The sequence below is a fragment of the Coregonus clupeaformis genome, chromosome 15 (genome assembly GCF_020615455.1).
Source record: "Coregonus clupeaformis isolate EN_2021a chromosome 15, ASM2061545v1, whole genome shotgun sequence".
NCBI lineage: Eukaryota > Metazoa > Chordata > Actinopteri > Salmoniformes > Salmonidae > Coregonus > Coregonus clupeaformis.
In genome coordinates, this window is record NC_059206.1 from 33,791,976 (window position 1) to 33,816,857 (window position 24,882).

Consider the following 24,882-nt stretch of genomic DNA (forward strand, 5'->3'; position numbering starts at 1 on the left):
AGTTCCAGTGTTTCTGCAGTGTGGTGGTTTGTGTTTGTGTGTAGGCGTTGTGTTCCCTTTTGTCTGTGTGTATTTATGCATGTGTGCGTGTTTGTGTATTTGTTTAGTTGCTGTCTCCTTCGGATACTTCTCAGCACTTACCTCTAGGCCTGTGTGTTCCTGCACACTCCTCTGTATCTAGGATTTTACAGACCCCCCCGTCCCCGTCCCCCCGTCCCCGTCCCCCACCCTGAAACAAAACTGCCTCTGCTTTGACCCAGTCATGTAATCATAGCCTGTGGCTTTGATGCTATACTCTGCCCCAGTGAGACTATAATTAGTGGGCAGCCTTGTCCTCTTCATCCATACCAATGGCCCAATCACTCCCTGCTATAAGGCTGCCTAATTACAAGGCAGAGATCTGTATTCATGCAAGATGCAACCAAATCCATGACATAACTTTCTTAATTTATCTTTTGGGGAAAATCAAAGCAGAAAACAATGATACAAAAAAGCAGAAAAAAATCACTCTCAAAAGGATCATTTTCATATGACTATAAACCTCAATAAAACTCTAAGTTTGTTTATTACGAAGCTGTTGTTGAATATTTACATGTTTTGTTGTGTAGATGTTTGGTGGCACATTAAAGCCACTGACAGTATTTTGCCAGTGAGCTGTGGCCGACCAATCTTAGTTAGGCCTACTGCATGTACTGTAGATCTGAAATAACACTGTGTGTAAGTGGGGCTCTGCTGTGATATAGCAGTAGCTGTGTGTCCCCTGAGCTCTAAGTATCAGCTCTCCCCTCCTCTCGTCTGCTCTCCTCTGCTCTCCCCTCCTCTCTTTCCCTCTGATCCTCTCTGTTCTGGTTGAAAACAGATGACGTAGTTCTCCATCGGCTCCCTCAAACAACTACAGCAATGCGGATCATTTACCATACCATGTTTCCATTAGTTTCCACACATGACCATACAACCTCAGCAACCCGTGTCCTTAGATCTCTTTGGTCGTCATCGTCCCCCCCGCTTCTCTCTCTCTCTCTCTCTCTCTCTCTCTCTCTCTCTCTCTCTCTCTCTCTCTCTCTCTCTCTCTCTCTCTCTCTCTCTCTCTCTCTCTCTCTCTCTCTCTCTCTCTCTCTCTCTCATCAGACAGTGATTGGGACCAGACAGAAATGAGTACAGGTCCCAGAGAGGCACTGCTGATCATCCTCATTGTCCCTCTCTTTGTCAACTCCTTTCTCTACCATTCTAATCTCATCTCTATTTAAATTATTTCTGATTGTCCTCTCACCTCTCACATCTATTATTCATTTTGCCTTTAGCTATCTACTTTGCGTCCCACTCCTGAGGGGCCGAGGTGAAATAAGAAGATGATAGATGCATTTTCATAGCAGGCAGAATGGAGGGGTCCACTCCTGAATTAGAGGGGGTAGAGAACAATGACAGCCACTTCACTCGGCTGTTTGGTGAGCCGTCTTTGACATTTGAATAGCGAGAAGAAGTCTGGGGACTGTCACTGATGTGTTACCTCTAACGACCTGTTGGTGGCAGTGTGTACACTTCTAAGTCCCCCATTGAGCCATAGGCTCTGGTTTACGGTTTTTCAGTGTTCACCATACAGTACATGCTCTGAATATGACTAGGAAACAGGGGGATGAAGATAGGAGAGTTGTTCATATGTTTGTATGTTGATCTCAGCCACAACAGTATGGCTTACATCCCGAGGGAAGGTTCAATAAAGTGCCTGGCTCCCTACCGTAACAGACAGAGGCAAACTGTCTCCTTTCTCCTGGAACTGTTTACCTGTATACTAATGATAAAATAATAAATAATAAAGTAGCACCCAAGCAAGTGTCTGGCCGCAGGCTAAAACAGTATGTAAACACTATTAGAATACAGGCTCTGCGCTCTGGTTCTCATTCTAATTCCGGATAATTCCAATATTCTAACGACCTTGGTCAGCAGACACACTGTTTTCCTTTTTGTGTTCATTAGTGTACGAGATGACTATGCTGCGCGTTTCCTTCTTCCTTTTCATTGTTATCATCATTCTTGAAATCTGTATTCTGTTTTGATGTACAGTGCCTTGCAAAAGTATTCATCCCCCTTGCCGTTTTTCCTATTTTGATACATTACAACCTGTAATTTAAATGGATTTTTATTTGGATTTCATGTAGTGGACATACCCAAAATAGTCCAAATTGGTGAAGTGAAATGGAAAGAATAAGCAAGCGACACCATGAAGACCAAGGAGCTCTCCAAACAGGTCAGGGACAAAGTTGTGGAAAAGTATAGATTAGGGTTGGGTTATAAAAAAATATCCAAAACTTTGAACATCCCACGGAGCACCATTAAATCCATTATTACAAAATTGAAAGAATATGGCACCACAACAAACCTGCCAAGAGAGGGCCGCTCACCAAAACTCATGGACCAGGCAAGGAGGGCATTAATCAGAGAGGTAACAAAGAGACCAAAGATAACCCTGAAGGAGCTGCAAAGCTCCACAGCAGAGATTGGAGTATCTGTCCATAGGACCACTTTAAGCCGTACACTCCACAGAGCTGGGCTTTACGGAAGAGTGGCCAGAAAAAAGCCATTGCTTGAAGAAAAAAATAAGCAAACACGTTTGGTTTTCGCCAAAAGGCATGTGGGAGACTCCCCAAACATATGGAAGAAGGTACTCTGGTCAGAGCTTTTTGGCCATCAAGGAAAACGCTATGTCTGGCGTAAACCCAACACCTCTCATCACCCTGAGAACACCATCCCCACAGTAAAGCATGGTGGTGGCAGCATCATGCTGTGGTAATGTTTTTCATCTGCAGGGACTGGGAAACTGGTCAGAATTGAAGGAATGATGGATGGCGCTAAATACAGGGAAATTCTTGAGGGTAACATGTTTCAGTCTTCCAGAGATTTGAGACTGGGATGGAGGTTCACCTTCCAGCAGGACAATGACCCTAAGCATACTGCTAAAGCAACACTTGAGTGGTTTAAGGGGAAACATTTAAATGTCTTGGAATGGCCTAGTCAAAGCCCAGACCTCAATCCAATTGAGAATCTGTGGTATGACTTAAAGATTGCTGTACACCAGTGGAACCCATCCAACTTGAAGGAGCTGGAGCAGTTTTGCCTTTGAAGAATGGGCAAAAATCCCAGTGGCTAGATTTTTTTGTCTTATTTCTTGTTTGTTTCACAATTAAAAAAATATTTTGCATCTTCAAAGTGATAGGCATGTTGTGTAAATCAAATGATACAAACCTCCAAAAAATCAATTTTAATTCCAGGTTGTAAGGCAACAAAATAGGAAAAATGCCAAGGGGGGTGAATACTTTCGCAAGCCACTGTATTCGACAGGCACTTGAGGGCAAGGCTTAACCCTTGGAACAACAAGAAAGTAAGTTAAAAACAAGTGGGCTCAGGCTTAGCCCGTCGCATAGCGTCTGCATCCAGGCAGCACCTCCCTCCATCTCAGAGGAATGTGTGAAGTCACGCACAATTTCACACACACACACACACACACACACACACACACACACACACACACACACACACACACACACACACACACACACACACACACACAAGCACAGAGATTTGTTTCTAAATTCAACAATAATATAAATGGTAATGTACTCTGCACAAGACTAATAGCTTACTGTTTTAATTATAGTAAAATGTTGCAGGCCAAAACACAGTCTAGTATAACAGTTTTTTTGTTCATTTTACTTGTATTTAATAGTTTATGAATATGTACAGTACCTTCAGAAAGTATTCCTACCCTTTGACTTATTCCACATTTTGTTATGTTACAGCCTGAATAAAAAATTGATTAAAATAAAATGTTTTTCTCACCCATCTACACACAATACCCATAATGACAAAGTGAAAACTTGTTTTTAGAAATGTTGAAAAATGTATTGAAAATGAAATATCTAATTTACATAAGTATTCACATGTTAGAATCACCTTTGGCAGTGATTACAGCTGTGAGTCTTATGGGTAAGTCTCTAAGAGCTTTGCACACCTGGATTGTACAATATTTGCACATTATTTTTCAAAAATCATGTTAAACACTGTTATTGCACACAGAGTGAATCCATGCAACTTATTATGTGACTTGTTATGCACATTTTTATTCCTGAACTTATTTAGGCTTGCCATAACGAAGTGGTTGAATACTTATTGACTCAAGACATTTCAGCTTTTTATTTTTAATTAATTTGTAAAATAGTAAAAAAACTGAATTCCACTTTGACATTATGGGGTATTGTGTGTAGGCCTGTAACACACAATCTCAATTTAATCAATTTTAAATTCAGGCTGTAACACAACAAATTGTGGAAAAAGTCATGGGGTTTGAATACTTACTGAAGGCACTGTACATTATAGTTTATCATTCCCACACCATTTCAATGGTGTGCAGGGAGCCTTTAGGAAAATAATATTGCATAACTGACAGTTGAATACCATACCTGCAGAGAGTTGTTGAGGAGTGCTGAAAAAAAACACCAACAGCAACAAATATTCCGGAAAGTATCCAACCAGGAATGCCAAGTGCATTATAATGTGTCAGAACATCACAGTTACACTGGTACAACTACAGAACAGCAGGCTAAGCAGAGACACCAACACAAATTGCCCCCTGTCACATTCCCTTTACGGGACGCCAGCTCTGTCATAAGCCATCGGGGTCTCTCTGCCATGTGTGTATGGTCCCTGCCAAAACTCCAATCTCTCTTTGTGCTGAGTCCAATATATATTGTGTCAGTGACAACCTTTTCATTGGTCTTGACAGTGGGCCGTGTTTGGGCCATGCAATGGCTCTGGCTAAGACCTTTCCTCAGACGGGTTACAGTAACACAAGATGACAGGCGTCCACCACTCGCCACATTGCCTTTTGTTGTCAAATCATTACCGTAGCAATTAAATTAGTCATTTATACTGTATGTGTCCCTGTAGTAAACTGTCTGGGGAGAGATTCCTTTGAAGGCTGTGAGGGCTGCTCTCAATTTCTCAACTCTTTAGGGTTTGAGTTGTGCTAATACAGACTGAGTTTTGTTAAAGTTTAACTAGGGTAACGGTGCTTTCACAGGACTTATAGTAGATCAGCAGACATCTGACATATGGGTATGAAAGAGGGTATTTTTATAATTTAATGATGTTACCAGTAAAAATGTCCTCCAGTCTGTTAGTAGATTTTTTACCTCATGAAAATAAGTATACCCTGGCAAATGACGCTGATATTTCCACAGCCTTTCAATCCCACTCAGGGAAACGTCAGTCTGAGGCGGTAATAACAGGTGTGCTTAAACCCCTTTTGCTAAGTGTCCATTAAGGCTGTGAGAGAACAGAGGAGCCAGCACACTGCTCCATCCCCAGTGGAAAAGGTGATTTATCATTAGACTGTGAACAGATGTGCACTTTACTTGGGGTTGGGGGACCAATGTATTCACCCTGCTTTTATGCCTGGGATACAATCTAATGCCCTGTGGGTGTGTTATTTTACAATAGAGGACATTTTAACACTGCTATTGCTGTTTCCCCTCACATGACGTCCAGGAAAGGGATGTCCTCAATTTACCCCAGTTGTCCTCATCCTGTTGCTCATCAGCTACGTGCACAGATAGGGCTCTACCTGTGAAGAGCACATGCCCCTTTGCCCTTCCAGTCTCCAAAGTGCCCTTTTCGGTGGTGGAATAATTTCCCCCAAAAGTTTTGTTTTTGTATACATTTTTTGTTGTTGTTGTGCTGAACCCACTGCCCGCAAGTTGTTAAATTCTCATCTATGCTTCAGAAACAAAAAGTTGTGTGTCATGATTGTTGACCAATGACCAGTCATCAGCATTAGAGAGCAAAGGTAGCGTGCATATCCTGATTAGTGAGCAGAAATAACTTGTTTCATTTCCTCCAGTTTCGCCTGGCAAAAACAGAGTAAGCGTACGTTTATTGTCCATATACAATACAGTTTAGAAATCTACTACTGACTCATCTTTGCCAGAACAATAGGCTACTTGGCGATTTGATTGATCTTTTTCATATTTCAGATAGGCCGAATTTGGGTGGCTACTGGCTATATGTCTAAAGACAAGCAGCTGTAACATTGCACTGCCTTCAATATTATGGGATGAAGATGTAACATATTCTGGGGAATTTACTACGATGTTTGTGAGGAAGAACAGGGCTACCCGGCTGGCAACAAGCACTCTGCAGGCAGGCTGCACTCCAAAGTGATGGCGCGGTGCAGACAGAACATGCTTTCCATCCGATCCTACCTCCAGAGAAGTGTCATGATATATCCCTAGTTGATATTGGCTGCATGAATGACTTTCAGCTCCAAATGCAGGTGTAAAACACAGTTTATTTCTGTAGCCTATCTTGCGTTTAGAAAATGCATCACCGTTTATGGCTGTATTAAATTTGCCTTGCTACCCAGACTCCTTGCTCCGGCCAAACACTACGCCACACCCACAGATGTTAGATTCTTCTCCACAATGAGTCTGGATCTGAATACCTCCCCGACCCTTCACCTATGTGTAGCCCCTGCCGAGTCCCCAACAACCAGATGTTCTGGTTTTCAGGGGAGATGGAAAGAGAGCCTGTGAACAACTTCTGCTTTTGGAGGTTAACAAGGAGACACCAAAGACAGTACAGTATGAAGATAGGCAGAAACTGCTTCTCCAATAGAAATCCCTGATCACACTTGTAGGCGATGTCATGGAGGCTAGCTAAGCTCATTTGCAGAAAAACATCATCGGGTCTAACGGTTGTCTCGCGCCGAGCTGTGCATGTGCAGGCCATCAAATCAAAGGCAATCCTTCTATATAAAGTAGTTTTTTGACAACAACAAAAAAAGTTTGTCACTTTCATGAGGTTGGAGTAATAACATGTTCAACTACTTAAAACATTGTCTTGACTCTAGGTTGTGCCTTTAGATTTCAAGAAAATTAACATCTAAAGATGAATTGTTCAATTCTCTCATTGACTTCTCAAACCCCGGCCTGATCTCTTGGACTGTTTTGAAAGCGTTCCCAAATCATGTTGTTAAGTTCAAAAGAATGAGGGTTGGAAAATGTAAAGCCAATTATCTCAGAATCCTTTTTTTGCAGATAGAACCTTATAGTCCCGAGCTCTCACACAGTGATTGTGTGCGCATGTTCACATATGCACACGTGCAAGTGCATGCACGTGGGGTGCAAGTTTTATACCACTCCTTTTTGGGGGTCATGGGTCAAAAAGTTTGAAAACCACTGGGATACATGATAGTGGCAACAAATGGAGTTGGGTTGGATATAGTAATGGTAGGCTACAGTTTTTCTTACAATCTTCTATTTTAACTGGAATTGTGTTGGTCATTGTTAATAAGTGAAGCATTTATTCCAGTTCAAAATAGTTTTGCAAAATACTTTACTCATCAGATTGTGTTGCTTTCCCCTCTTCTTGTAATAATTGCTCAACGAGTCTGTGACCGCGGTTGCGTGATATTTATTTTTTGGGGTTCCCTTTTTTTATTCTGAGCACTTGCTTTGTGTTAGTTTTTACTGTCAAGATACCATACTTAATTTTCAATGTATCATTGTGTGCTCTCACCCTCCTTAGCAATGTGAATCCTCTCCATGGATTCATGTTGACTTGACACATTGGAAGGGTGTGTGTGTGTCTACTTATTTGTGTGCCTGCGCATGTGTGCCTGGGCGTGCATGTGGGCCCTCCAGTAGGCTGAGCCATGGCTGACACACACACACAAAACACACACACACACACACACACACACTCTCTCCTTGGGATCAGGGCAGTGTATTCTCTCGGGCCTCTCTGTATTCACAAAGTTTCACCTACCTCCATGTCATTAGCACCATTCCCAGTCCCTGTGATTTCCCCCAAGCTGCTTGCATGACAAGTGTTCTGAAACTGCATATAAATGTAATCTAACTACTGTACCCTAAACTGGGCTGACTCCCAGCATGAAATTAGTTCCATGGAAATGCAGTGGATTGGATTTTGGGGGTAATGTGTTGGAACAGAACAGTACATTTTAAGTGACAATGAGTTACTCAAATGTAAACTGAGTTTTATCTGCAAAATGTTGGTTAAGTAGAAAGACTGTCTCTAACTGCCAAGGCTTGCATATCGAGTCACCACACCTGCCATTCGTTGTCATGAGCCTTGCTGGAAAGCAGGCCTAGTTCCCCAGGCTTTAATTCCATGCCTCGTCTATGACATCATCACTGAGCTCCCTTTGGAAATGTTCTCCAAGCTTCAGTCATCCGGAGATGACGGAAACTGTCTTTTCTTCACGCCAGACTACCTCCTGCACTGGCTCCAGTGTGTCTGTGTGTGGGGGGGATACACCTCACTGCCCCCTCGCCTCTGCTGCCATACTGGCAACAGTCCTTCATCCTCCTCCTCCTCCTCCTCCTCCTCCTCCTCCTCCTCCTGGCTCCGTTCACTTAAAAGTGCAGACTCATTCGGTTCCCAAACGGCTCTTCATTCAAAATGTTACAAAATTGACCTAGAACCATGATTTTTAGAACCAATCTACATTGTAAAACCCAAAATGCACGTTCACATTTTTTCTTTTTCACGCACTGCAAAAATGAACGTGGACCAGAATATACGTGCTCTCCCCACTAATTATTGTTTCTGCATTTAGGATTCACCCTCTTAGAGAATTATTTTGTAATTTATCTGCAGATAATTGTAGTAGCATTATGCAAATCATGTAGCCAAATGAACGGCTCTTTCACCGATGCGATTCGGTTCCCGACGTTCACCAAAAAGATCAGTTCATAAAGAGCCGTTTGTTTACGAACGACCCATCACTAAATGGCACGAATAATTCTGGGCGGTCTCTCTATAAAAGTTGCTGGCCACACACCAATACATGATTTGATATTCAAACTATCACTTAAATAGCAGCCAACCGTTGTTGATATCCTATGCTGGGTCATGATTCATTTAAGTTAACAGGAAAAGTGGTCTGTTCCCTTTTGCGTGAAGGTAGCCTCCCGAAATCAACATCTGACATTCTAATATATAGATATAAGCCTTCTACAAGTTCTCATCTAATCAACATGTAAGCCTATAGGTTATTCCAAGTTTCCATGTGGCATTTGAATAGTGTTAGTTTAAATAGCGCTACACTCCCAAACGTTTGCCCCCTGTTCAGCGTGAAGTCAATGGAAGTGATCAACAAAAAAAGTGTTGCGTTACACTTACCACGTTGGCGACCCAATTGAATCAAAATGCAACACTTTAAAATGTAGCAAGCTCTCTTCTACAAATTGTCCTCTAACCAGTGATGTACACATTATTACCAGATTCCTTGTGGTTTTTGAGCTGTGTTCGTTTTAACATGGTCCTCTCCAAAACAGGTGACCTTTCAGTGGTCTGTGATGTCCTGCACGTGGGTGTAGGCAAGGGGATTTAACCCAACCCCTCTGAATCAGAGAGGTTCCTGGGGCTGCCTTAATCACCATCATCAGCACCCAGGGAGCAGTTGTTGGGTGTTAACTGCCTTGCTCAAGGGCAGAACAGTAGATGTTTCCACTTTGCCTGCACAGGGATTTGAACCAGTGACTTTTCTGTTACTGGCACAACACTCCTAACCGCTAGGCTACTTGCCGTTAGTCCTCCACGTGTGTGTTTTTGTTCAGATTGAGGTGAGGCCTGAGTGTATGGTATAGTGTGTGTGTTGTGTCCTCAGCTTCCCAGTGAAGTGGGCTCTACTCTGTCACATGGACAAGGTCAAGGACCCGAAAACAAAGCAGCCATAATGATTACTAGTATTAATAAACCCACGCAATCAAACAACATAACCCTGACTCTTCAGGAGAGATGGAAGCGCCATTGTTCTTGGAGAACAGGACTGTCGCAATCACCTTCTCAAGCAAGACTCAGAAGGACATGATATATTCATGTGCAGATGTCACCCAAGCACGCAGCATGGGTCGTGGACATAGCGTGGGCAGTAGGTCTGCATTGAAGCAGCAACTGTGCTTTCATTTAATTAAAAAGATTTCAATGCGCATTCCACTAAGATCAGCTGTGTATGTCCAAGGTTACATGTTCACATGGTTAACCCTTCTGTTGTAGCCTCAAAATAGGAGTACCATACTTGGCAGGGTTAAACAGAAACTAACATTTTATTTTTTATACTGTAAGTGCTTTTATCATGTGGGTCCCCAGTTTTTCTCTGGAATCCAATATAGTATTGCTCTGGAGAATCCCATTGAATTTACAGAATATCTATAACCGTGGTAGGGGTATTGCTGCTGAGGATTACTATATGCGTCTCTGAATAACAAGTATTTTTTTGTGTTCCACTAGGAATAGAGTGGGAGAGCAAATAAAATGTATGCTGTATGATGGAATAGATTTTCCCTTTAGAGATCTTTGGTACAGACACAATCAATGATGTGGGACAGACACACACCACACACACTACAAACATACACACACATGCGCACACACACACACAAAATAGGAAGATAGTCTATACATATCCTATGAGGAGGTATGCTGGTAGAGACTGAGACACTGCCTGCTGAGTCTCATGGAGAGGAGAGGAGAGGAGGAGCTCCACACCAGGAGGGCCATCTCCAACCACTCGCCACATACTGTTGAACATGACAGGCCTCCATTCCTATCACTTTGACATTCCCGTCTGTCTGTCTCTGTTCTGTCTAGATGAGATGAGAGCATGCAGGCCAGTATTCTCCAGCTCTGCAGGTGCAGAAGAGAAAATAAACAGTGATAGGCATGGAGTCGATACCATTAGTTATTCTAGGGGTGCTTAATCAAAGAGTGTGAACTCCATTCCATTTGTTTTGTCTCTTTCCGTACAGATGAAAATGTGATGAAAAGAGAGGGATAAAGACAGATTGGATCAGACAGATGGAACGTTTGGGTTTGGAAGAGTGTGTGTGTCTGTGTGGAACAGGCTTGTGTATGTGGCGCATGTGAGTGAACTCCAAAGTTAGCGTCCTCTAATGAATGCTGTAGTTGAATCCCAGTGAGAGGAGCAGCTTTGGTGCACCAGGCCAGACAGTCCTATCAGAGTGGAGCCCGGCTGGCAGCAACCAGGGGACGTAGTTAATCAGGTGTCCAAGGATCAGACACAACAAAACGGATGCTGTATCCCAGAGGACATTAGATTATTAATTTAGCCTGAGCCTGTTCAGAGCCTGTTCTGAGTAGAGACACTGTCTTGCCCATGGTGGTTCTGTGGCTCATTGAGAGTGCAGACACACTAAGGAGGAGCTATCAGGCAGTGAGGCAGTCAGGCTAAAGCGGGCAGACACATACCTGTTAGCTGTCTGATTTTAACAGCTGTTAGTTGACTACCCGGCCCCCTTCTCCCCCCTCTCTCCACCCAACACACCCTTCAAGATGATGCACTGCAGAGCCTGAGATTAGCGATCAGAGTGTGGGTATTGAAGCAGAGGGGGCCAGCTGTACCCCCCTCCTCACAGATGGCCCTGTGATCCGGCAACACTGACAGAGAGCAGGCTGCCATCCTCTGTTTGTTCATCATCATGAAGTGAAATGAAGGTCTCTTGCACCATTTTCTCCCCCCATCTTTGATGTTCAGATGACTCAGATTCGCTGGATGGGTGCCATTTTTACAGGGGTCTTGGGGCATAGGTTGCCGCTCTCTGTCTCATTTTGTCAGTTCCACATGGTGTAATATTGAGTCATTTGCTTTTGGAAAGCTCCTTTATTCAGAAGGCGGTGATGATTAGGCCTTGTGGGGAATACTCTTTCCTTCGTTCCTTCTCTCCTCCTCCTCTTTCCGGCGCCTTCCCTCTTTCCCCCCTTAACAAACTTTTGAACAGATTTCGGCAATGCTCTTGTGACATGACACAAAAAACCAGTACTCATAGTAGGATACAGAGGAGAATGTGAGAGGAGAGAAAGAAAGAAAGAGAGAGAAAGAAAGAGAGCAGTGGGACTCGTGTAACACCAACTCTTAATTAAAGCCCCTAGCTCCAGAGCTGTGGTGCTACGCGGCCCCCAGGGTTCATTATCTGCGGTGTGAAGAGCTCTCTAATGAGATAAACGCCATTATTATTAAAGACACGGAGGAGCAGCGTTCTCCACGCTGCTCAGATGAGACTACATGGAGAATTTGGCACACTGGTGAAATAGGATGTTCTTGGTTACAGTAGAATGGGATGTGACACAAAAACCGACCTCTGTAAAATATGATAACCTTGTCCTTGTGAGCTGTGATGCTCTGACTGTACCCAACAGTACTAAGGAGCGAGGCAGTTTTATTGATTTACATAGACTAATGACATGGAGATGGAAGAGCTGTGATTGGGTCACTTTATTCTAAAGTGGGACAGATGAAAGATAATAACAGTGGTGGTAATGGTGGGGGATGATGATAATGATGGTGGTGATAATTGTGTAATGATCGTGGCTGTGAGCACGAGGGAGACGGTAGAATGATGCATCGTTACAGTACCTTCATTAAGACTATGATTGCTTCTCTGTTGATTTAGCACCTGTGTCTGTGTTCCTTCTTTCTCTCCCCCTCTTTTTCTCTCTCCATCTCTCAATCCCCCTCTCTTTATCTCTTTCTTTCCTCTCACTTTATCCTCTCTCTCTCTCTCTCTATGATGTGTGTGCCTGACAGATGAGAGTATAATGTTCCCGGTCACCGTCTCTGTGTCGTTCTCTGGAGTACTTAAACCAGAACCGGGGACATGTTCATTACCAGCCACCTCCACAGTAATGACTCAGAAAGCAACAGAAAAACACCATACAACCTTTACTAGAACACACAAACAGACTGATGTGGAAAATTATCACTATACTTATTAAAAATCAAAGTTCTTTCAGAGTTTTTGTAGAATCAAGATAGACTTTATTACACAGAGTAACGGAAGCCGAGATGATCTGCAGAGCACCTCACCTCTACCTCTCAGCTCTCCGTTTATATAGTCATATTCACATACATCTTAGCTTAAACCCCCTCCCTCTTAGGTTCCCCCACCATTATCTTCAGTTTCCCTCTCTCTACCGCTCCGCCCACTTCCTTAGTCTATGATAGGGCTAAATTTGACTTTCATTCAGTTTAGAAACAATATTATTACAATCAATCACGCCCTTGTCATGCAAAAACAATCATGTTCAGTTTCAACTCTGTTCAACCCCGGGTCACCCTGGCTTGACCTGAAGATTGATTGTTGGACATGACAGGTCCACACTCAATCTCTCAAATGTACCCAAACCCAATCTTCTCTTCCCTCCCATCATGCTGTAATTACTCATGATTAGTCTAAACTCTGTTCAACTCTGGCGCTGCTCTTTCTACTTTGTTTGAGAAGAGATGCGTTAGGCAACAGTCTGGTTTCAGTCTCTGATAAGGTAGGACAGTCATGGATTAGGGAAGAGTGAGCAATTCGACCCTAGGTCAGATCCCCCCAAACCCAGTGAAAGGAACCATTCAAGTTCTTGCCTAGCAACAGAGAATCCTGACTACATGTTCGTCACGTCTGTGATTTAACTTTGTTTATCCAATAGTTTACAAAAAAATCGTCATCAAGACACACAGTAACTGTAAATGAGATTCAACAGACAAATCCTTCACATGCCCACTCTGCAACATCCCATGGCTTTCTTCCCTGTAATCCGTGGCTGCCTGAGGAGAATTCTCCAGAGGCATCATCTGCTCTGAAAGTCTCTGGTTCTTTTTTCTAATCTATTTATATTTGCAATAACATTTTCCCCCCTTTTTCTTTTCCTCCTTCTCCCTCCACTCCCCAGGCCCCAGGGAACGTGCCAGGGAATTATGTAATGCCCTGACAGAGGTCGTCAAATAATAATAATAATAATAATATGCCATTTAGCAGACGCTTTTATCCAAAGCGACTTACAGTCATGCGTGCATACATTTTTGTGTATGGGTGGTCCCGGGAATCGAACCCACTACCTTGGCGTTACAAGCGCCGTGCTCTACCAGCTGAGCTACAGGGGACCACAAACACACTATCAAAAACAATTGATGGTTGTGCTGATATGGAGGCCTACCTGCAGGGTATTACCATCTGAAGTGGTGAGCTATAGAAGTGTCTCATCCGCTCCATTGATAAGTACATAGGCTCTTCCAGTCCCAATAATCCATCCCTGAGCTGGACGGAGTGAGCCGCTCTCTGTCTTAGAATCTTTCTGGTGGATAGGCCCAGTCTCTGACTGTACACACTACCTGTTGTGTTGATGTAGCTGGGTTTTGCCTAAACACTGTTTTTGCTTGTGTGTGTTTGTGTGTGTGTGTGTGATGGATGGATGGATGGATGGATGGTGTGAGTGAGCATGTAGCAAGAAAAAGCCCCTACTCTCTGGTATCAGGCTTGAATCAGCATTCATCTAAGTGGTTGATCACACTATGTCTCCATCCTAAATGGCACCCTATTCCCTTTATAGTGCACTACTTTTGACCAGGGCCCACAAGGCTCTGGTCAAAGGTGTCAACTATATAGGGAATATGGTTTCACTTGGGACGCATCCTCTGAATAGCCAACTAAGAAGTGATGAAGGTGTCAAATGCCTTATCAAACTCATCCTTTCACACAGGCCAGTGGGTTGTTAGTATAAATTATTATTTGTTGAGGTGCAACACTCATTTTATTCATGAGACGAAACCATCAACAGGATACTGGTCAGGGGAGGTTGTGTTTCTCTAGCGGGAGGTAAGCTTGGCTTCTTATATGGTGTCGAGTAAAGCTTAAACCATATATTTAGATTGTAGTTAGGTATTGTAGGTAGTTTATCTAGGTATACAGTGGGGAGAACAAGTATTTGATACACTGCCGATTTTGCAGGTTTTCCTACTTACAAAGCATGTAGAGGTCTGTAATTGTTATCATAGGAACACTTCAACTGTGAGAGTCGGAATCTAAAACAAAAATCCAGAAAATCACATTGTATGATTTCTAAGTAATTAATTTGCATTTTATTGCATGACATAAGTATTTGATACATCAGAAAAGCAGAACTTAATATTTGGTACAGAAACCTTTGTTTGCAATTACAGAGATCATACGTTTCCTGTAGGTCTTGACCAGGTTTGCACACACTGCAGCAGGGATTTTGGCCCACACCTCTGTAGTGTCAAGTTAATGTTGCTAATTATGCTGTAACAAAGGAGTCCGCTTATACTGAGCTTTGATCATAAGTTTTATTCATATCACAAGATTTCAGCATAAGTTTACAGATGTCATGATCACCCGGAGAGCAGTGTTTTCCAAATTACAATGGCCGCTCTGCCCTTCTTTGTTTAAACCCAGTACTTATAATATTCTCCAAAATATGGGTGGCTCCCTCTACTGTCCAATCCCCTGTCTACAACACACACTCCCTCTCTTCTATGGGGCGTCACCCTAAAACGACTCCCTCTGAAACTAAATAAACAACCTCTCAGGTTCCACTTGAAAACATTAGCAAAGTCATAATTCTTAATACACTACATATTTCCCCCCTTCGAGACTAACTAAAAGTCTCGAAAACAAAAAGAATAGGATTATGACAAGTAACAATCTCTCTTATTGAGTATCTTTAACATTAAACCCAAAACTACTTTTCTCTGGAGTGTAAATACCTTTCTATGAAATATGAACAAATCTTTATGAAGTGTGAATACATTACTATGAAATATGAACAAATCTTTATGAAGTGTGAGAGCGAAAAACCTGTCTGGCAGCCTTCTTTCCAAATATCCATCCATCAATCAAGACAGTAAAATTATCTCATGGCCCCTCTGCCCCAGGCAACCACCTAGGTACTCCAGATCAATTCATACATCTTTATCAATGCATTTGAAACTATGATGCAATTAAATACACATGAAAGCCCCAGCAAACAAAATACTATCCAAAATGTCCACTCTAAGGCTGGTCGACCCATCGGACCCTACGGTGGATTATCTCTATCCCTGCCTAGACTCCATGTCCCTAAGCATTCACGAAATAAACAAAAACATCTAAGATCCCCACATGTATTCAATAACATCAAATATCATTCTACAAAAATTAATACCTAAGAATATGACACAATTTATGTATTACACATGCAAATATGTCTATATTTCATTGCAGACACTGGAATGTAGTCCACTACACTTCATCTCCTCCGCAGTCTCGACTTCCAATGCATCTTCGATGATGGAATTGGAACATTTCCACACCTTCCTTGTTCCATCTCCTCCAGTCCCTTCATATTCTCCTTTCATATTGTCCCTTCATATTGTCCTTGTTTGAGTATTTCAATCTCTACATATTCCCCCAAATGCTTCTGGAAGAAAAGAAAAGACCAAACAGTATCTTTTGCAAAACAACACATTCAAATTAAAACATCAATATCAACTAAGAATATAAAAAATAATATATAAATGATATATGAATCATATTATCCTATTTCCCCCATTTGATTCATAACAAAATACTAAAATCACACTAATATTGAAAAACATTTGAAAAATAATCAAATAATCAAAAAGGATATTTATCCATCAATACTCCATCCAGTCCCACTTGTCCCTCTTCATCCAGATCAGGAACAGTCAACAACGGCATCTGAGTGTTGTCTCCAGGCATCACTACTCCAACCCATCTCAATATCATAGCTTTCGCAAAGGTCAGTAACAAATTACAAAAGCAAAACATCACACACAGTGCTATCAAAGCTGCTACTAAAATCTGAACCATCACTGCTCCCACTGGGCCTAACTGATCTTGCAACCAAGACTTCGCTGACCATCCAGCTCCTTCAGATCTACCAAATGCATCCCTTATATTCTTCAATGCATCTATAACACTAGTGATATTATCTGAACTATCTGGAATCAAAGTACAACAATCATCCCCCGTCAAATTCATAGCCAAACATAAGCCACCTTGTTTTGCTAGAATATAGTCAAGAGCCATATCATGTTTCAACAGCGTCAGTCTGTGACTTCTTTGAGTATTCGACAGAAGGTTAAACCCTCTTATCGTTTCATTTGCAAAACCCTGCAAAGTATAGGTAATATTATCTATATGATCTTCCCAAATTTTACACCATACCATGGAAAACTCCCCACTTCTCTCTTAGACTTATCCTCCAATGATAGGCTTCCCAGACTATGAAATTCCTCTAAAATTGGTGCTGGAGCTATTTGCTCCCTTGTGATCAAATGCGATATATTTATGGCTTTAATAACTATCAATGTTGAAAGAGTTAAATTGCTTCTCACTGTTGTTATAATAGGCTGAAGTGTTGATGTCCTTGTTGTTACTTCATCCATTCTCCCTAAGACTCTGAACTCCTGACTTGTATTTCCATCTGTCACCACTAGTGTCACTCTCTCTTCCTACTAACATTGAAACTTAACTAACTGTCCTAGAGTTCCTTCAACCCTAGTTTTCCTAACTTTTTTAATCTAACTTTTCTCCTAACTTTTTAAAAACCCTTTCCACTGATTTATTCACAAAATCCCCTTACCACCAATTTTTAGAATATGTGATCGGGTAATCCCCACCTGCTTCTGACTTCTTTACACACAGACTTGGCAAACGATTTAACATATTTTAGCCTAGTTTGAAATCTCTTGGTGTAGGAATGTAACCAAGAATAACAGTCACCCCTTTTAACTTTATTTTTCAGACAGATTGTCTTATAGGCAGTCTAATAGATTGTCATAGGAAGGAGGACATTATCTTTTCAAGCAAATATGATTCCCAAAAACCCTACTCTTTTAGAATCTTCTACCAGACAGCCGTCTAGTGTACATCTTATTGTACAGTTCAATTTACACAATGCATCTCTTCCCAACAATGCAATAGGTATATGTTCTGATACCAGTATGGGTATTTTAATTTCTCTTTGATTTTTATAGCAGAGCTCAATTGGTTCCTTAAGAGTAATCAACTGTTTTACTCCCTCAAATCCCTATCCTATTAGTTAATTTTACATAGTGAGATGTTTAACCTCATTAGGCTGAACACAGATAAAAGCTTTTCCACTATTCACCATCACTTCTCATAGTCCTTTGTTTTCACTTCAATTGTTAGATATTTTTTCTTCTTCTCCCTAATCGGTGCTATCAGCTGACACCCCCCTTCGGATCTTATAATAAGAATAATAATATGCCATTTAGCAGACGCTTTTATCCAAAGCGACTTACAGTCATGCGTGCATACATTTTTGTGTATGGGTGGTCCCACTACCTTGGCGTTACAAGCGCCGTGCTCTACCAGCTGAGCTACAGAGGACCACTATCTTCTAGGCACTCTAGAATCCTTGCTCCTTTAAGGGTTCACCTGTCCTCCAGATGATCTTCACTTGCTCCTTTATCTTCCTCAGAAATTCCCTCTATTGTTTCCTCCTGGCGCATTGCACCCACAGGCAAAGTGCCCAACCTGTCCACAATTATAACACACTTCTGAAAGTTGCTGGAAGTGTGGCTGAAACCTTCCTCCTCCTTCTAAGCCTTCTCGTCCTTTTCCTCTCCAATTCTGTGTCTGTCCAGAAACTGGCTGTGGATATGGAACAACTGGAACCGCTATTAGTGGCTGATACAATTGCGGTTGGAACTGGTCCTGTTGAAGCTGTGGCAGTGACTGTTGATTTGGTGCACCCTGATTCTGCATAACCAAAGCTTGTTTCTTCTCCTTCTTATTCTCCCCCAGCTGTATTTGATTGAGTTTTCTGAGAGTTTCTTGGTCCTGTTCTTTCTGGTTGTGTTCCTTTTTTCTGTACAAATCCACTTGATGGGCTATATGATCTGTATAGACACCTTTTGTCATGCTTCCAAGTCCAACCACCTCTGCCAGTTTACTCCTTACTGGTGAGGGCAGTCCCATCTGCAATTTAGCTCTAAAAATTGACTGCTCAATTTGACTCACATCTGGATCATTTCCAGTAATATTTCTCCACACTTGATGAACTCTTGACACATAGGCTCTCGGATTTTCTTGTTGTCCTAGTGGATCAATCAGAATATTATCAGGATGTACATTAGTTGGAAATGTATCTTTCAATGCTCTCCACAGACGATTCCTACTTGCAGCCAACAATTCAGGGTCGTTCACTGCAGTCCCCACATATCTATTCAGTCCTGCTCTCTGAAAAATGTATTCCATACCTGGAATCCCCAGGAGATTAGCCAAAAGTCTCTTAATGTCTCCTATAGCAGACTGTGTTCCCACTGTAATTTCTTCCAATTTTGAAATCCAAGGATAGGCTCCATCTTGAAGAGTAGGCAGCTTCTCAAGTATATCTGACATATCGGTACTTTGCAAAGGCTTATATTCTACGTTTTGACCTCGAATGATCACCGGCATAATTTTCTTACTAGTGCCCTCTTTCCTTGGCCTCAATGTATATTTTTTCTCAAATTCTTGGGATTCTTTTCTCAGCAGCTTCTTCTTCTGTATCTTCAGCTTCTTGAGTTGTTCCTCCAGTTCTTTTACTTCTTCTAAACTATTCGCTTTATCCATGCATGATACGCATCGGTCTATATCTCTTTCTATTTCATCTGTGCTAGTCATTGTTGGATAAAATCCTCTTGAATATGAAGCACCCTTACTCTCCCACTCTTTATCGTCGTCTTCATCTTTGCTTTTATCAGAACTTGAATATCTTCTATTCTTCTTCTTCAAACATCCATCACCCCTTCTTTCCTCTCTTGCCAACCTCCGTCTGATCACAGGGTCATATCCACCCATGATCTCTTCTGAATCACTCTGATCATCATCATCATCATCATCATCATCAAGTTCCATTCTCCTGAACCTCATTCTACCCTTAGGTTCCAGACATCTCGGTTTTTTCTTACTTCTGGAGTTTGGATTCATTTTTATGGTCGTTTCTGCTTGTCCTCTCTCTATTATTCGTTCATCTTCATCTCTGATGCAGTAATCACCCTCCTGAACGATCACTGGAAGCTGAGGATAGACGTCCTTAAGCTCTACTTCTTCCTCATAAGGTGGGGGTCTTTTTGCTGAATCCGTATGTGAGAAAGGTGTACTGACTTCTGCCATTAGTTTTTCTGGCGCCTTTCCTTGTTTCACCATTCTCTCTATACCTTTGTTTATTTTATCGCTGGAATCTTTTATCAGTTTTTGTCTGAGAATGAAGGACAACTTAAGAACACCCAGCTCTCTTTGTCTCTTTTCTTTACCTTGTTCCCTTTTTTTTCCCTTTCTTTTGATCTGCTTTGTGAATTGACAGAAGCACTTTCATTATGTTGATTACATCAGGGTTAAGCGTCCCTTCCACTGGCCATGGTTGTTCAATGTCAGGCCAACGTTTGTTCCATTTGCCGGATAACCTAGCAATACCATTAACTAAAGGATTACTATTTTGTACTATATCAACAGGTGTAATTACCTTCATAGTCCTTACCTCCTTTTTCCCCATTGCAACAACTTTTATATTCCTTTAGTGTGAATTATTTTTATTCTTTTAGAATATATAGCTTATAGTGTCCTCCCTTTAAGTATTAATATAAACCCCCCCAAAAAAAATTCTTCTTCTAAATAATAAAAAATTAATCAATAAAAATATGAATACTCAAAAAAAAGTAATCTTTTTTTATTTTATTATTTAATTAAACAATTAATCAATAAATTTACGAATAATCAAAAATATTTTTTTTCTTCTATTTCCTATTTTACTAATTTATCAATTAGTGGCTATCTTACCACCTTCAATCAGGAAAAGTACAGGAAAGTAGACAACTTCAGAGCAATCCAAAAAGAAAATACCTATAATCCAGCAATACTACAGTACTCATAAACCAATTATTTAATAAGCACCCAATTATCTTAATTTTACAGAATAATGTCAGTACTCGATTCCCAACACAACTCTAATCAAACCCACTCATGCACAGGAACTCCAAAATGCAATTTTTAATTTCAATTGATCAGTCTGTTGCCAAGTCCCTGCCAAATTGTCATAACATCAAATATCCTGTAGGGGAAGGTTTTTGTAAACAGAACAGCACTAGCCTGATTCTCTTTTGAGTTGATCCTGTCGCAGCAGCCTCTTGTCGCGTCACACCCTGTCACATGATGTACACGTCAGCACTTCCTCTCTTTCTCTCTCTCCTCTCGTTCCTCTTATCGTCTCTCATATGACAAAAGAACAAAGAAACAGACAAGAATTTAGTAGTTTATGCAGTCACTGAGTTATTTTAACCATTCAATATTCCTCCAGTCACATTCGCTCCAAGAATTAACTCAGGAATCGCATAAATAGCTCAATAACATGTTTTATTTATTTTAATCCGTCAACATATATCTAATTTATCAATTCAATAGGTCTCAAGAAAACAGTTTCATCTTCGAACAACAGCCGATGTAACAACCAGAATACACCATTAGATTCTAAATCTCTATGTCTTTTGTTCCCTCGTTCGTCTGAGCCTCCCCCCTTGCACAGTGTAGCAGAGGAGTGACCTATTTACCCCTACGTCACTCTAGTGTCGTAAAATCACACGCATGCGCAGTACATTCATCACTTCGATTTCACAGTGGAAGGAGTTCTCTATCAGCTCTCTTCACTCCAGACAACAGAACGTTAGCAGTCTGCTATACCTCCTCTCTTTTACCCTTATAGACAAACAATAACACTTAACAGAGCTCACAAAACATCAGGCACCAAGCCCACGCTAACTAAACACACATTTTGGTGGCTCGTCCCATTCCAATGGACCACCAAGGAAAAAATATTAAACATAACCCGCATGAAAAATTGGCATTTAGCATTTAGCATTAGCATTAGCATTAGCATGAAGCATAATTAGCAGGCCACGTTAGCATTTCTCCCTCCGCCGTGCCGTAAAATTTCTTTGTTAGCTAAATTTGTGCTACCACGAGGACTGTGGAATTGACACGAGAGATTACATCAATCAAATAATTTGTCAACTATTAGCTGAGAGGCAACATGCATTATCAATATACCACGGCCTCCAGTCCCCAGGACTCACCTAAACACCTAAAGTGTTACAGGATTTCTGGCCCACCTTAGAGGTCGCCTTCATCAGGGCTTCCGTTGATCCACAGCGGTTCTAAGTTACATACATCTGCCTTCCTTATTCCTCTCAATCGATTGTTCTTGAACTCTTATTCAAGCAAAATATCTCTATAGACACTCTATAGGCACTCCCCCCTTTTGCGCTGTTTACCAGTGCAAAGAAATTTAGAATGGTTAGGCCAGACCCTTAGTCCACAGCAATAAAAGCAACACAAGCACACACCGGTCCTTTACGGTACATCTCCTGAGCGCACACCCAAAAGCAGACGAAGGAAACACACACAAGACCGTGAGAAATCTCACCTTAAGCCGGCGTCTTGAGCGAGAGTCACGTCGTTGCTCATGAATATAACACTGAAGAGACGCAGAACCGCCTCATCACTCGTCGCCAAATTTGTAGTGTCGAGTTAATGTTGCTAATTATGCTGTAACAAAGGAGTCCGCTTATACTGAGCTTTGATCATAAGTTTTATTCATATCACAAGATTTCAGCATAAGTTTACAGATGTCATGATCACCCGGAGAGCAGTGTTTTCCAAATTACAATGGCCGCTCTGCCCTTCTTTGTTTAAACCCAGTACTTATAATATTCTCCAAAATATGGGTGGCTCCCTCTACTGTCCAATCCCCTGTCTACAACACACACTCCCTCTCTTCTATGGGGCGTCACCCTAAAACGACTCCCTCTGAAACTAAATAAACATCCTCTCAGGTTCCACTTGAAAACATTAGCAAAGTCATAATTCTTAATACACTACACCTCCATACAGACCTTCTCCAGATCCTTCAGGTTTCGGGGCTGTCGCTGGGCAATACGGACTTTCAGCTCCCTCCAAAGATTTTCTATTGGGTTCAGGTCTGGAGACTGGCTAGGCCACTCCAGGACCTTGAGATGCTTCTTACGGAGCCACTCCTTAGTTGCCCTGGCTGTGTGTTTCGGGTCGTTGTCATGCTGGAAGACCCAGCCACGACCCATCTTCAATGCTTTTACTGAGGGAAGGAGGTTGTTGGCCAAGATCTCATGATACATGGCCCCATCCATCCTCCCCTCAATACGGTGCAGTCGTCCTGTCCCCTTTGCAGAAAAGCATTCCCTAAGAATGATGTTTCCACCTCCATGCTTCATGTTTGGGATGGTGTTCTTGGGGTTGTACTCATTCTTCTTCTTCCTCCAAAAACGGCGAGTGGAGTTTAGACCAAAAAGCTCTATTTTTGTCTCATCAGACCACATGACCTTCTCCCATTCCTCCTCTGGATCATCCAGATGGTCATTGGCAAACTTCAGACGGGCCTGGACATGCACTGGCTTGAGCAGGGGGACCTTGCGTGCGCTGCAGGATTTTAATCCATGACGGCGTAGTGTGTTACTAATGGTTTTCTTTGAGACTGTGGTCCCAGCTCTCTTCAGGTCATTGACCAGGTCCTGCCGTGTAGTTCTGGGCTGATCCCTCACCTTCCTCATGATCATTGATGCCCCACGAGGTGAGATCTTGCATGGAGCCCCAGACCGAGGGTGATTGACCGTCATCTTGAACTTCTTCCATTTTCTAATAATTGCGCCAACAGTTGTTGCCTTCTCACCAAGCTGCTTGCCTATTGTCCTGTAGCCCATCCCAGCCTTGTGCAGGTCTACAATTTTATCCCTGATGTCCTTACACAGCTCTCTGGTCTTGGCCATTGTGGAGAGGTTGGAGTCTGTTTGATTGAGTGTGTGGACAGGTGTCTTTTATACAGGTAACGAGTTCAAACAGGTGCAGTTAATACAGGTAATGAGTGGAGAACAGGAGGGCTTCTTAAAGAAAAACGAACAGGTCTGTGAGAGCCGGAATTCTTACTGGTTGATAGTGATCAAATACTTATGTCATGCAATAAAATGCAAATTAATTACTTAAAAATGATACAATGTGATTTTCTGGATTTTAGATTCCGTCTCTCACAGTTGAAGTGTACCTATGATGAAAATTACAGACCTCTACGTGCTTTGTAAGTAAGAAAATCTGCAAAATCGGCAGTGTATCAAATACTTGTTCTCCCCACTGTATATTGTAGGTAAGTATTGTTTTTGGCTGAGCCCGGTGAAGCACGAGGCTAGCTAACCCACTACCTGGACCAAGAAAGCTAGCTAGCTAGCGGGTAGCTACTTGTAACTATTAGCAACTGTGGATAGTTGTTTCCAATGTTATTTCACGCTTAAGAGTACCTGTAATTATGCCAGCTAGCTACCTACCATTCAGCTGTTTTTCTAACCTCATTATCTGAAGCGTTAACGTTAGGTAGTTAGTAGCTACTGTACTCGAAGTGTAGCTAGCTTGTTGCTACCAGGATAGCTAACTAAACAATAATTAATAATAATAATATAATAATATGCCATTTAGCAGACGTTACAAACGCTTCACACCACGTGGCTGCTGACACTCTAATCTGGTGGTCCCTGCGCGCACGACCCACGTGGAGTTCCAGGTCTCCGGCAGCCTCTGGAACTGCCGTTCTGCGGCCAACAAGGCAGAGTTCATCTCAGCTTATGCTACCCTCCAGTCCCTCGACTTCTTGGCGCTGACGGAAACATGGATTACCACAGAAAACACTGCTACTCCTACTGCTCTTTCCTCGTCTGACCATGTGTTCTCGCATACCCCGAGAGCCTCTGGTCAGCGCGGCGGTGGCACAGGAATCCTCATCTCTCCCAAGTGGACATTCTCTCTTTTTTCCATGACCCATCTGTCTATCTCGTTATTTGAATTCCATGCTGTCACAGTCACTAGCCCATTCAAGCTTAACATCCTTGTCATTTATCGCCCTCCAGGTACCTTGGAGTGTTCATCAATGAGCTTGACGCCTTAATAAGTTCCTTTCCTGAGGATGGCTCACCCCTCACAG